Here is a 14,946-nt window from a genome sequence, read left to right as displayed (position 1 = left end):
GCTTTGTGCTGAGCGTATAGAATGTTTAAGATTTTCTCTCTCTCTCTCCCTCTGCCCCTCTCCCCCATGTGCTCTCTAAAATTAAAAAGAGAGAGAGAGAGAGAGAGAGAGAGAGAGAGAAAATAAAGATGAAATCTAAGTATATACTTAAAAAGTTAGTAAAAAGAGGGGTGCCTGGGTGGCTCAGTCATTTAAGCATCTGACTCTTGATTTTGGCTCAGGTCATGATCTCACGGTTCATGAGACTGAGCCCTGCGTCAGGCTCTGCACTGGCAACACAGAGTCAGCTTGGGGTTCTCTCTGTCCCTCTCTCTGCCCGTCACATGGGCGCATGCATCCACTCTCTCTCAAAATGAAAATAAACATTTTTTTAAAAAAGAAAAAAAGAAGTTAGTAAAAAGAAAAAAAAAGATAAACAGAAAGTAAAGTAATAAAAAGGAGAGCCAAAATTAACTCAATAGAAAAACAAAGAGGCTAAGAAAGAAACGGTGCCCTAAGAAGTGTCAGATTCCCTTAATCAGTAGTCTCAAACTTTATCTTGCAACAGAATCATGTGGAGGGCTTGTCAAAACATGGGTTGTTCAGAATCATCCCTGAAGTTTCTGATTCAGTAGGTCTAGGATGGGCCCAAGATTTTGCATTCTAACCAACTCCCAGGTGATGCTGATGCTGCTGGTCCAAAGATTAAACTTTAAGAACCACTGATCTAAGTTAATGTCTTTAAATCCTAACCAAATTAACCATAAAAGTACTTTTAACTCTACTCATAGAAGACAGATAATACATACGTATTTACCTTCTCTCCACTCTGAGACTCTGCTAAAATGTAAACCTACATAATAATGAGACCAAGAGTCCATCAGCAGATAAGAAATCACAATAAAGTTCTGGAAGAAACCAAATGGAGTAATGGTAGCAAAGCCCATGATGAAGAAAACCACAACTTTATTGGAATCAAAAGTCTACTGAATTACTCATGAAAAACTCTAAACAGGATCAGAATCAGTCTAGCATATGTGACATCAGACAAATAGAAAATCAAGGAGAAAAAAAAGAGAGAGAAAATAGCAAAAGAAAATTATCAGTGAAATACACAAGAAAATAATTTGGTTTCAATTAATTACCTTAGGATCTACTCAGAGAGATACATATTTGAAGATGACAATTACAGAACAACAGTCCAGCTGAGTAGCTAGGAATATAAGGAAAGATTTTACAAACAAGTAGAACTTGACCTTGTTCTTAAAACCACCATATTTGTTATATGAGTGGCAAGAGTTTGGCTTTTTTTTAAATAATTTTTTTAATGTTTATTTATTTTTGAGACACACACACACACACACACACACACACACACAGAGCATGAGTGGGGGAGGGGCAGAGAGAGAAAGGGAGACACAGAATCCGAAGCAAGCTCCAGGCTCTGAGCTGTCAACACAGAGCCCCGCGCGGGGCTCGAACTCATGGACCATGAGATCACGACCTGAGCCAACGTCAGATGTTTAACCGAGTCACCAGGTGCTTTTGGCTTTTTTAATTTCCTTTTTAACGCTTCATCTTCCAAAGTAGCTTGCACCATTGAGGAGTGTCAAAGGTAGGTTACAAACTTATTGAATTACTAAGAGAATTGTTCATCTTAAGTATTTTTACAAATTATAATTTTAAACATATTCATGACTTTAGTAGGAAAGCAGGAAAAGTAGATGAGAAAAGTTTTATTAGCAGAAGATATTAAATAATGCAAATATATTCAAAGCAATATAGTTTTACTCCAAAGACCACGGAAATCCAGGAAAACCTGGACTATGTATGCTACAGCCTGTAGATATTTGACATTAGGAAAGATTCAAAATAAATTTGTCAACTTATAAGGAAAAAATGTAAGGTATTAACTTTATTAAAGCATTAATAATAAATATTTAGTTTTAACTTGGGTGTTTATATTTCTTTAAATCTTGCTCTAAGTCATATATCATTCTTATATGCAATATCATAGAACAGTAGAGGAATATTAAAAATAATCTAGCCCTTACATTTTACCAGTAAGGAAAAGGAGACCCAGAGGTAATATGTAAACCCATTGTTGTGCCCTTATATTCTAATAAAGAATTTAACTTAAAGAAAAGCCTTAATTGCAATTAATTTTTATGTGGTAGTATAAAATTAAGTTTAGCTTATTTAGCAAGCAGTGTTTGTTTGACCATTCTGGGAACAAACACTCAAATTGCAATGGTTTTTAAGTCGAATTCAATACAAGTAAAGTTTCACGTATGCCAGCTTTGCAAATGGAAAACTGTAATGTGATTACAGTTGAGTTTGAACTGCGGTCCACTTATACATGGATTTTTCCCGATAAATACAGTACAGAACTGTAAATGTATTTTTTCTTCCTTATGCTTTTCTTAATAACATTTTCTTTTCCCTAGTTTATTGTAATACAGTATATAATACATATACAAAATATGTGTTGACTGTTGATCAATAAGGCTTCTCGTCAAAAGTAGGCTATTAGTAGTTAAATTTGGGGGGAATCCAAAACGATACACGGATTTTTGACTGTGCAGGGGCTGGTGCCCCTAACCCCTGCATAGTTCAAAGGTCAACTGTACAAGTATTGCATCATAATCAGGATCAATTTATCACCTTTATTGGTATTTTTCTCCCCAGAGGACATTTTCTTAGACATCTGTGCGGTCATCATACTTTTTATACTTTTTAGGAAGAAATAGGCAGAGAGTACATAGCACTTTTTTCTTTTTAATTTTTTTTATGTTTTTTCATTTTTGAAAGACAGAGAGAGACAGAGCACAAGCAGGGGTGGGGCGGAGAGGGCGGAGGACACAGAATCCAAAGCAGGCTCCAGGCTCTGAGCTGTCAGCACAGAGCCCGACGAGGGGCTCGAACTCACAAATGCGAGATCATGACCTGAGCTGAAGTCGGATGCTCAACCGACTGAGCCACCCAGGTGGCCCCATAGCACTTTTTTCTGAAGTTCCAAATACCTATGGCATTCAGTCATCATCCCGTTTCTGAACGTCTTTTTCTTCTTCACATTCTTCTATACTTCTACTTCTGCTAGGGTTGCAGTGGGTGTGCAAATGCAATCCTTGGTTTCCTTCATTCTTTAGAATTTATTTTAAGAAATTAGGTAGATTTTCTGGTTAGACATTCTCCAAGAGAGCTGGTTTTTATTGTTCTCCTCAACAAGAGACCAGCCTACCCCAAATGTGTTGGCACTTACGTTCATGTTTGGAAGTGCTTTCCTGCTCAAGAACTGCTTGTATCTCACGTGGCTCCCCGATATATCTGTGTTCATCCGAACTGCATTCCTGGTCTTCAGGCATCCTGAGTATCTTTTATCTCTCTCCCACCTAGTAACAGTTCTGTTGGGTTGAATACTCATGAGATACTTGTATGCTAGTGCCATCTATTGTTGAAAAAATATATGTGAATATGACTCTTGCTAATGGGACTAGAAGTTGGATTAAGATTGGCTTTAAGACTACCAAATGATAGAACCACAATTTTGTTACAAAAACACTCATGGAGTAGGAGAGGATACTTAAGCGGTTGTATTTTATCTTTGTCTTTATGTAAGATTTACAAAGACTGTTTTCATTTTCTGCCATATTTAATCGGACTAATTTTATAATCATAGTCAGCATAAGCACATATTCCAAGCATAGAAAAGAGAGTAAGATTCAAGTGAAAAAAACAAGTTAAATAATGAAATGTATCTCTTATGTATATACAAAATTGTCAGTGTTACAGTCAATTGAAAACTTTAAGGTATTTTGTATTAATTGTAAACCTTTAACTATAACAACATAAACATACTTGGTAATTTTTCCATTTAAACTCCAAGAATTGACTTGAAATAAAATTTTTAAGATATTATTTTAAAATAAAGCTTCTCTTTGTGGCTGCCTTCAAAATTCAAACAAAACATCCCATAAGACACGTTTCCATTCCTACTCTCCCTACCTAGGAACTAAAAATGTTAGAAGTTTAGAAAATAAGAATCATAAAGGAAAGATAAAAGATACTAAGATTATTTACAATCTCCTGTGATCCTTTCTACTTTGGGTTCCAAAAGAATCAACAACAGGGATGTCATTGGAACCAGAAGGTAATGACTAGCCTCTAACCCAGCAATGCCTAACCAATCTTTAACTCCTAATCTTGAGCTCATATGGTTTTGGGTGACAGTTAGGCCAACTTTCCTCCCAAAGAAAAAATGACTTTTGGAATACCTCAACAGATATCTGGTCAATCATACTCTCCTTGAGCACTTCCTGAGTGGGAAGTCTAAGGCCTCCTGAGGAAGCCTGTTCCATTGTGGTAGGGAAATCAAGTGAGGAAATAAAGTTAAATAAAACTAGAAATGCCTCCGAAGTGACTAGAAGGACTTAAGCATAGAGGACAAAATCGTTTTCCCGTTAACTGACTACCCGCACAGCTCTCTATTCTGACTGCTGCATCCGAACATTAGGATGATAACACTTTTATGTAAGTATATTCCACAACCTTTCAATGATCCATTATAAACTATAAAACCCGTCAATAACAAGACTCCCTTCAATCAACAAACGATTCTTGAAATTAGGCCCTTTTCCCCCCTTGAACCCCTGTCTTTTTTTATCACTTAGTGATAAGACACTTAGTGTTTTTCTCCTTTGTACATTTTTTTCCTCTTTAGACACAGTTATGTCTGATAAATGCTAATGCTTTTGTTTCTAAGTATTTCTCCAATATGATAAATGTACTTTAAGTGTGGGTACATGGTATTTCTATAGTATTATGGGGGCTTTTCTAGATTTCTCCCTAAAATCCATTCTCCAGTAAATAACAGGCATCCCTGAGCTCAAGAGTATTCGCTCTGACTGCTCTCCAAAACTCCAAACATGCATTCTCACTACGTGCTGTACTTTCCAACGTCAACGTTTCAAAATTACCACAAGACCAGAACAGAATGTTGACTCCCTTCCTCACCACCTCCCTCCTCCCTGTGTAAACCTGCCTCTTTCGTGGCACCACCAAGACTGTTCCGTGTTCTTCCTCATCTTCAACATCCTCTGGACTCTGCCTCTAGCTCGGGCTTCTAATCCTCCTGTTCTCCATATCCTCTGCTCCTTCCCTTGGTGGGATCTTTGTGTTCTGACTTCTACACTGTTTCAGTAACTTCCTAACTGATCTTTCAGTCTTCCAATGAGAAACTGTGATGATTCTCCATTAAACGCAGAATGAAGTCCAAACCCTTCCATCTAAAATTCAAAGGAAAATCCTTCACTTTTGGATCTTTAAACTTCTTTTCAGCTTTACTTTCTACTTCGCTTCCCTTTAACCGTACCCTATAGTTGTTGGGTGTCCTCTCAGAACATACCCTGCCCTGTCCTACCTCAACACCTTTGCTCAAGTATTCTTTGAGCAATAGGTGCTCGTTGACAACGCTCTCCATTCTTGAATTCCCACTGCAAACTCCACTACCCCTTCCAAGAACACTCCCGGTTATAATTAATCCCTCTTTCCCCAAATACTTGGAACCTGTCTGCAGCATTCATCACATTTTACCTTCTATCAGAGTCACGTATATAGGAATCTTTCTCCCACCAAACTGGGAACTTCTTGAAAACAGGGACTGTGTCCTATTTATTTCTGCACCATTTACAATTTGAGCAAAATTCTTTGTTCATGGTGGGTACTTTATATTTGCAGTAAGAATGAACAAAAGTCTCATGAAAATCAGAGTAGACTAAACTATAACATGAGTCAGCTCTTTAAGAAATGGTAAGAGATATCCTTCCTGTTTCCTTAATTTGTTTTGATGTGTATATACTGATTAACAAGATGTTGTTAATGCTTCCACTGTGTGCCCTGGGAATTAATAAAATAGGACAAAGGATTTTAGAAAATGGATTCAACCAAAATTTGGTTGACATCAAGCGAAAGAAATTTACAAAACTTGCCCTATCATTTGTCCTCAGGATGCTAGATTTAGGTTGTTTTGCTTGTAAAAGATAAAATTTCATAAAGCACCTACAACCTAACAGGGAATATGCAAGCGTCCTCTGGAAGTTCTTTGATCACATAATATATTTCTTCTTCACTCTGGCGCTCAAAGGAAAGGGATGACAGAGAGATTGAGCGGAAAATGGAAGGGTGGGGGGAGAGAGAACAGAGGCAAGTGGAAGGAAGAGTGGTAGGAGAGAATAAAAGGCAGAAGTAACTTAAAAGGACTAGAAGTGATTTATAATCCGTTTGGTGTCCAGCGTGCTCATCACTCTGCCCTCTGGCCCCGGGTTGTCTTTGATCTTCCTCACGGCTCGTCCCATCCGCTCCCTGAAGAAGCTGTAAGGACCAAGGGTCAGAGTAATATTATTTCTTCTCTTGTTGAACCCCGGGCTCTCCTTGTAGGCCTGCTTCCTTGCTACTTTTCTTGGGACTAAAATCAATGACCTGCATATATATGCATGTGCATATATACTCAAAGTGGCTGTTGTGGGTTGAACTGTATCCTCCAAAAAAATGTTCCAGTCATAACGCCCAATTCAGGTGACCATGACCTTACTTGGACACAGAGTCTTTGTGGACATAATCAAGTTACGATGAGGTCATAGGGGGCTAAAGTGGACCCTGGTCTAGAGAGTAGTGTCTTTAGAGCAGAAAGGAGAAGGAGATGTGGACACAGAGGCACTGACACACACAGAAGAAAGAGCCACATGGTGATGGAGGCGGCTGCATGCTGAGGAACACCAGGGATTACCAGCAAGCACCAGAAGGTGGGAAGAGGCCAAAACGAATGCTTCCCTAGAGGGAGCACGGCCCTACTGACACCTTGATTTCGGCCTTCTCGCCTCCAGATCTGTAACGGAATACATTTCTGTTGTTGTGAGTCACTCTGTCAGTGATAATTTGTTATGGCAGCCCCAAGAAGCAAATACAGGGACTAAGGCTATTGAGTAATCAGAGAGGATCTTAAGACCAGAGAAGAAAAACTATTAAAAGTTCTCTCCTCCTAAGACAGAAGTTCATCCATTTGGCCCAGATTGCTAAACAATGTGTTTTGCTCTACTGAGAAAATATTTTGTAATATGAAGTTCAGCCTGGTTAGTTTCATTTTATGATGCTTAAATTCTCAACCAGAAGAAAGAAGCTGTCACTGAAAAAGAGAAAAAAGCCTAAGAATCACAAATGCCTGGCACCTAGTAGAGGTTTAATAAATACTTGTTGAGGGGCGCCTGGGTGGCTCAGTTGGTTAGGCGTCCGACCCTTGATTTCGGCTCAGGTCATGATCTCACGGTTGGTGAGTCTGAGCTGCATGTTGGGCTCTGCGCTGACGGTGCGGGGCCTGCCTGGGATTCTCCATCTGCCCCCTCTCTTTCCTCCCGCCCCTCTCAGAAATAAATAGACATTTAAAAACATACTTGTTGAATGAATGAATGAATGAAGACAGAATAACTAGACAAGGCTGTTAAGACATAAAAGCAGGGCATCTGATCCTGATATCTGAGCACTTTCACAAACCGAGCTAACACAAGAATGCCCACGTACCACTGGGGAGACACGAAATCAAGAGTAGTTCGCGTAACGTAAAATATATACAAAGCACTGCAGAAACCACCATGTGCTGTAGCAAATAAGTGTTTTCCTAGGTGGATGGGTTCTGGGATGAAACTGTAAAGTAATGTAGTATGCACACATTGCTTGTTAAAAAAAAAAGGGTAATGAGTCAAAGGAATTGGTTATGATGTGAGCACCTAATTTTATTTATCTTTCTTTTCCCTGCCCCCCCCATTAAACCTGCCCCATCCCATTCTTCTTCTCCTTCAGTCTGAATGCTTGTATGAAGCAATCACTGTCTAATTATATATTTCTTCAATAACTTCCAGCCTTCACTCAAAAATCAAGTTTTCCTTCCTTTTTTGCCCCTTATAGCCAATAGAACTTTCCGCAAACATGAAAACGTTCTGTGTCTGCACTGCTATCCAATGCATGCTTCAAATGTACCTAGTGCAACTACAGAACTGCGTTTCAGTGTTTTACTTAATTTTAGTTCATTTCAATAGCCACAAGTGGCTAGCATCTACTGCATGGGCTAGCAGAGCTCTAGACTATTTTTGAGGAAACCCTAGTCTTTTTCATTGCTTCCATCACCCTCTGCCTCACCCTCAAACTCTGGTCTGAGGGGGAAAGAGTTAATAGCCAGCCATCTACATACACTCTGTCCATTAGCCTTGAAACCTGCAGAATGTTCCCAGGCATTGAAGAGACTGCCTGCCCCTGCTTTGCCTATGAAGTGGCAAGTATTTGGGGAATCGATGAAGTTGCAAAGAAAGCCATCATCCAGCCATTCTGATAATCCATCGCCGAAAAGAATTTTATCACAAGACTGAATGATCCAGTTCCACCTGGAATTTTCATCTGATATTTCCAGCCAACTATGATAATGACCATCACTTGGCATTTCTTAACACCCACTATGTACTGAGTGTGGTTTTCTACGTGGTATAAGAAAGCAAAAAAGGGACTGAAGGGGGGGGGGGGGCGGGGCTTTCCTCTAATTGGAAAAATCTAACATTCACAAAAACTAATATACATATTTAAAAACCAGATATTCAAGACGTATTTATCTGTTGTCTTCTGTTCCTTATTTTTTTCACCAGGGGTCTTAAGCGCAAGCTCTCTAAGGACAGAGACCGTGCCCTTCTTAGGACACTAAGGGTCTCCCATTCCTAGTCTGAATCTCAGCTGCCACATCAGGATCTCTTGGGAGCTTGTTAGAAATGCAAGCCCACCTCATTACTGTGGAACCGAACCTGCATGGTAATGAGACGCCTGGCTCATTTGTTCACACATTACAGCCTCCAAAGCTGATCTAAACTATTCAGCATAGGCCACACTGATTCCAATTAATTTTCGTGCTTGTTCGGAAAGATGGTAACAGACTGGTCTTCAGCTGGCATTATATTTTATGGGATATTTAAATTATTTGGGAAAAACTTATCAATTGACTATCACAATTTACGCTTGAGAGTAGTATACTGTTGTTACAGAAAGAGCGTTCGATTAAGACCAGAAAAATCTGAATTTTCTATTCTTGACTTTGTCATCATCTTGTGATGGAACTTTGGGCAAGCCATTAATTTTGTTAGGTTTCAGTTATTTGGTTTTTGTTTTATTCATTACTTATTCATTTAAATATATAAAATGAAGGTTTTCTACTAGTGGCTCCCGAACCGAAATCGTTAGAATTTCACAAATGAGTAATGATCAGACCTCAGATAAGTTTTTGTATATATAAAAAAGACTAATACTGGAATCACACATTCAACCATGATACGGTTACCCAGAATTTGCTCTTGAGCTAATTCAGTGCCTCCCAGATTAACATCAAGATTTAAGCTGTCTCAGACACACGAGGAATTCTCTTATTTTTAAAGACTTCCGGAATTGCTATGGAACCGATAGTTACCAGTCTTCACTGTAAACGAACCTAAACCCTTCCATCCTTAAAGCTGTAGCTTGAGCCTGATTCCTCAAAGTCAGCGGAGATGAGGGACAGCTAGTCCCTCTGTTCTGAAAGAAGCCTTTCACATATATGTTACCAGGGATTAGCTGGCAGTTAGCTTGGGACAAGGCCCTCCAGGAAGGACACTGGCTACTTGCAAGGGCTGTAATGGAAGGAGGAAGCTGAATGAGACAAAAACAAAAGTCATCCACCTAGGGTCAAAGGCCTTTCAAGTCAAACACAAAAAGGAGGATGGACACATTTCTTCCTTTGCTCACGCTTTTGTTTGGGTTATTTCTTTTGTGGGCTTTACTATGAGTTTGAGGGCTTTTTTTTTTTCTGTTCAGCTACAGTGACTTCTTACAGTCACTACTTTGTAAAATCGAAAGCAGATATGTCCCCAGTAGGGATACCTGAAAAATTTCCAGTGCCTCAATGTTCTAGAGACTTAGTCAGGGCTATATTTAGATACCATACCACATTTCAGAGAAAATGTGATTTTCCTTGAAGGGTTTGCTCCCACATCCCCTACTTAAACCAAACATACTTTCAAGTTAATAAAAGCTCTACCTGCCGAGGCAGCAAATCTGGCTATAATTAAAAGGGAGGAAACATTTTACACAAGAAAATGTGCTATTTGGTCAAAGCGTAAATATGAAAAACTGCGAAACGTGATAGCAAGATATAATTTGTATTCCTGCTTTTTATTTACTGAACAAGATGTTGGAAGAAAATTGTCTTAACTATAACTTACTATATTCTAATGCCTTTAAATGTTTCACATAGTGACTGCAATGGAGCCCGTAAAAATAACTTTAAATTCCAATGTCAAGTGGAGCATGGAGATTTGGTTTCATTTTCAAAACTGCTCTGTTGAGAAATACGCCCTAAAAGGCAATTCTCATTTTACTCCGTTATAGCTCCAACAGCTGCAGGACAAAATATAAAATGTATCTAACCCAATCTGAAATTTAGAATTTTGATCTCTGAGGAAAGTATTTTTGAAGAGTCTCACACATGCTGGAAAAAGGATTTAGAACTTTGATAAGGCTTCACAAAGAGAGAAGCACTATAAAATTTTAACAAAGGACTACCTTCTTTTTTTTCTTTTTCCAAGAATGCCTCAGATCTACACTATATAATTTAATACTTTATATACTGTATTACATATGGATTAGCAATACTTTATTCCTAAATTTTACACCCTCTAGACATATCATAGTATCATATTCTGAAAGAGACTTTATACAAATTCAAACATTTGTTCACGAAGAAGCAAATTTTTACACACACACACACACACACACACACACACACACACACAGCATGTATATTTGTTTTCTGATAATTCACCCATAAAAAAACATGCTTTCAAACACAGCATATCTTTCTGAAGCTGCAGAGAGTTCTTTGAGGAGTTCCCAGTTAATAAGGACCCGGAGCCACGGTCATTTTTCAAAGTCTATCCCAGGGGAACATCATAGACATCACAGGCATCTAGGCAAGTGTGGAACCGTGGAAGTGTGCAGCCTTCTGTCTGCACTGCCGGGCCCTTGCTTTTAGCACAGCATAGCCGCCGTCCCACCTGACACTGGCCGATACCGCTGCGGCCGGCACCTTATCTTCACTCACAAGGACACCTAATTCATCATTGCTGTCATCTTTGAAAAAAATCACGTATTGCAGTATCTGTTGTACTGCAGCCGTGACAGTTTGGATGTCTGCACTAGAAAATATACTTAAACAATTCTCATATTAACACAAAATGTGCCGTGTGCTACCCTCACTACCTTTCTCCTTTGACTTCACTGAAAGACTTTTAATGAAATTTGCAAACGCTATATTTCTGCCTAAATCATAAGTTATTTGACGTCTACATTTGAGTGAGGAGTGAAACGGTTCTTGCAAAAACAGTGCAATGCACACTGAGATCACTTGAACTGAAATGTAGAGGGCATAAATGTAACTAAAGTCATGTGTACCCTACAGATATACCTACAGTTTATGTCTTGATCTCCATTTAGTATAATGTCCCTTTTCCTAACTTCTGTGCCACTGTCACATCTAATTCATTTTAAACATATAACACTTTTAAATCAACACATATACTGATAACTTAATTAATTAATCAACCAAGAAATATTTATTAAATGTTACTGGAGAACTACCAAAAATCTAGAAGACCTGTTACAAACTCTTAAGGAATTTATATTCAAGTAAAAAATAGAACCAGATAACAGCGAAAGTCTACATATTTTAAAATGTATTCATAGCAGTTTCTGTACCAAAAAAATATTTGAGGCATGTAACGAAACATTAAAACAGGGGTTTATTTCTACGTTATACCAAGAAAGTATGGTGACACGGGAAAATAAAGGTAGAAAACCAGGATAATGTATGTCACAAAACTGAATGACATATAGCAGAATAATATATACAGTCACCACACCAAGTCACAAAGTTGGTGCTGAAGAACACGGCACCGGTTACCGGACACAGAGTGTCTGTGAGATAAAAAAAAAAAGACCAGGCACACTGGTGAGAGGTCTTTTCTTCCTGCTGGAACTAAGAGAAATTTCCCCTCTGGATTCTCTTTAAGAGAGACAATGTGGGGCGCCTGGGTGGCTTGGTCGGTTAGGCGTCCGACTTCAGCTCAGGTCATGATCTCGCGGTCTGTGAGTTCGAGCCCCGCGTCGGGCTCTGTGCTGACAGCTCAGAGCCTGGAGCCTGTTTCCGATTCTGTGTCTCCCTCTCTGTCTCTGACCCTCCCCCATTCATGCTCTGCCTCTCTGTCTCAAAAATAAATAAGCGTTAAAAAAAAAAAAAGAGAGAGAGACAATGTGACTTAGTGGGTTACAACTTCCATACTCTTTAAACAATATAAGCGTGAGTTTCATTTTGCTGTATTCTTCGCAGTGACGTCAACAAAAGACAAGAAGTAACTGAGAGGTGCCCTGGAGATTTTAGATAGGGAACATTAACAGAGAACCTGTGTGTCGCGCAGGGCAATTCATGCCAGCTATCCTAACGTCCAAGCACAAAGTCTAGGTCGCTTCACACAAAACAAGTCAAAGCCACATGCAGGTTGTGGGTTTCTCCCGGCCAGCTCTCCTCCAACAGGGGATGTCTCTCTCAGCTGTACCACCTGGAATGCATGGCCTCCATGACCACTGCAGAGGGTGATCCACGCAGGGCACGGAGGAAGGTACACTGACTCTCAACTCCCTTAGCTCAGCATGATCTCTCCTTACTTACACACCGTTGGCCAGACATGACGACATGACCACACCTTGCTGCAAGGGAAGCTGGGAAATGCAACTTCCTGTGTACCTGGGCAGAGGAAAATAAAATGAGATGTGGCTGATTTATAACACTGTCTGTGTCACAATTGAGCATGCGAGGCCGGGAGACTGGATTGGATCCAAAATGTACTACACCTGTGATTGTCAAATGTGAATGTATGTAAAATGAAGGACACACAAAATATTACAACTTCTATGTGTTGTGTTATTTTAATCCAACAAAAAGAAAAAAAACACATATATAAGCAACACATATATGCAGTAATACCCACATGTAAATAACATATATTCACTACATAAAATGGCTTCATATCACAATACATGAAGTATCCTGACAAAAGAGTAGGAGCTCTGTGACCTGAAAGAGTGGGCCAGATGCCAACAGCTGCTCACCAGGTTTTGCTACATTGTCAGGTAGTGTAGTTTCTGTGCATCTGGGTGGGGTAGATTACATTACCTAGCATTAATAAAAATCAGCCTGGGGTGCCTGGGTAGCTCAGTCGCATGAGCCTGAGACTCTTGATTTCAGCTCAGGTCATGATCCTGGTGTCATGGGATCGAGCCCTGCATCGGGCTCTGCACTGAGCATGAAGCCTGCCTATGGTTCTCTCTCTCCCTGTGCTCCTCTCCCCCACTCACACACACTCTCTCTCTAAATAAATCAAATAAATAAACAAACAAATAATAAATAAATAAGCCTGATGAAAATGGATAACTGGCTTTAAGACTCCTGCAAAAGCCAAAAATAGAACATAATAACTAAAACACTAAAATGAACGAAGTAAAAACGGCAGGGCTCATGCTTCTCCTTCCCAACTGTGTTATGAAATGAAAACAACTATCTAATCAGACAAAGTCCATAAAAACAAAACAGCAATTATTTGAAAAACGGATTTATGTTCACTAGCGTTAATGATGAACCTAATCCTGAATGTATATTGTGTCTGGAGATCATTAGTTATCGATGGTATGGAGCCAATATGAGATTTCAAAACAAACTATCTAGAGCATGAAGACAAGCCTCTATAGTCAATTTTTCTCAGTAATACTCAATCCAGTAGTTAAACAAAATTTTCATAAATTTAAAGATAAATGCTCAGGGGCGCCTGGGTGGCTCAGTCGGTTAAGCATCCAACTTCAGCTCAGGTCACGATCTCGTGGTTCGTAAGTTCGAGCCCCACGTCGCGCTCTGGGCTGATGGCTCAGAGCCTGGAGCCTGCTTCTGATTCTGTGTCTCCCTCTCTCTCTACCCTTCCCCATTCATGCTCTGTCTCTCTCTGTCTCAAAAATAAATAAACGTTAAAAAAAAATTAAAAAAAAAAAGATAAATGCTCAGGAGGTCCTTGTGAGATTTGTTAATCACAAGACGGAAACCCCAAAACCCACTGAGAAAATCCTTGTTTTTCTTATTATAATAAAAATGACTAAAGTACTATTCGTTCATTCATCCATCCATTGAATTAATAAGTAGTGATTGCAGTCTGCTAGGTGGTAGGTACCGCTCTGGGCACCAAGAATAGAAAGGTCACGCAAATCAGGAAAAACGCACGGCTCTCCTGGAGCTGACATTTTAGAGCACTGGTTCTCAACGGGGGCGGAGATTCTGCCCTCTGAAGGCAGTTCGGCAACGTCGTTTTTGCTTTCACAACTAGGAGGGGGGTGCTGCTGGCATCGAGCGGCTGGGGGCCAGGGCTTCTGCTAAAGATGCTACCGTGCACGGGACAGACGCCCACCACAAAGCGTTATCCTGCCCAGAGCGTCGGCAGCGCCGAGGCTGAGAAACCGCCAAGGCCCCATTTCATAAGGTGTGTAACATACTGTAGAATCTTCGCAGCGCTCTAGAAATGAGACAGAAAGTGATCCTGAAACTGGCGGATCCCACCACCGTTTGCCGGACGAGTGGCAAGCAAGTCATTTGAGCATCTGTCACATGGAAAGATGAGCTGCACATCTTTCTTTTACAAAACGACGCGTTCCAGATTTTGTGCCCACTTCTACAAGTGGCCGTCAGTAATGCACACTTAATTAAAAAAACATTTTGTCTTTTAAAGGCAAAAGTGATGTTTTTCACATTGGCCAAGAAAGTGATTGCTTTTTGAAAGAAACGTGTGCTTTGAAAGTTCATTTTGGAAACCA

The 14,946-nt window shown here is 39.8% G+C and overlaps 1 protein-coding gene across 4 annotated transcripts in view; it reads right to left on the bottom strand.

Moving 5' to 3' along the window:
* FGF9 (fibroblast growth factor 9) overlaps positions 1-14,946 on the bottom strand; it is a 93,912-nt gene that overhangs the window by 69,784 nt on the left and 9,182 nt on the right. The window contains exon 1 of one of the 4 annotated variants that reach the window (XR_006199866.1): positions 9,324-12,188. The exons of the other annotated variants lie outside the window; for them this stretch is intronic. The gene's annotated coding sequence lies outside the window, so the exon portion shown is untranslated. Of the gene's footprint in view, positions 1-9,323; positions 12,189-14,946 lie in introns of those variants that run through there. 4 annotated transcript variants of the gene reach the window in all.

This window comes from Panthera leo, chromosome A1, assembly GCF_018350215.1.
Source record: "Panthera leo isolate Ple1 chromosome A1, P.leo_Ple1_pat1.1, whole genome shotgun sequence".
NCBI lineage: Eukaryota > Metazoa > Chordata > Mammalia > Carnivora > Felidae > Panthera > Panthera leo.
Note: the sequence above shows the minus strand (reverse complement) of the source record. Positions and strands in the feature narration are given on the sequence as shown.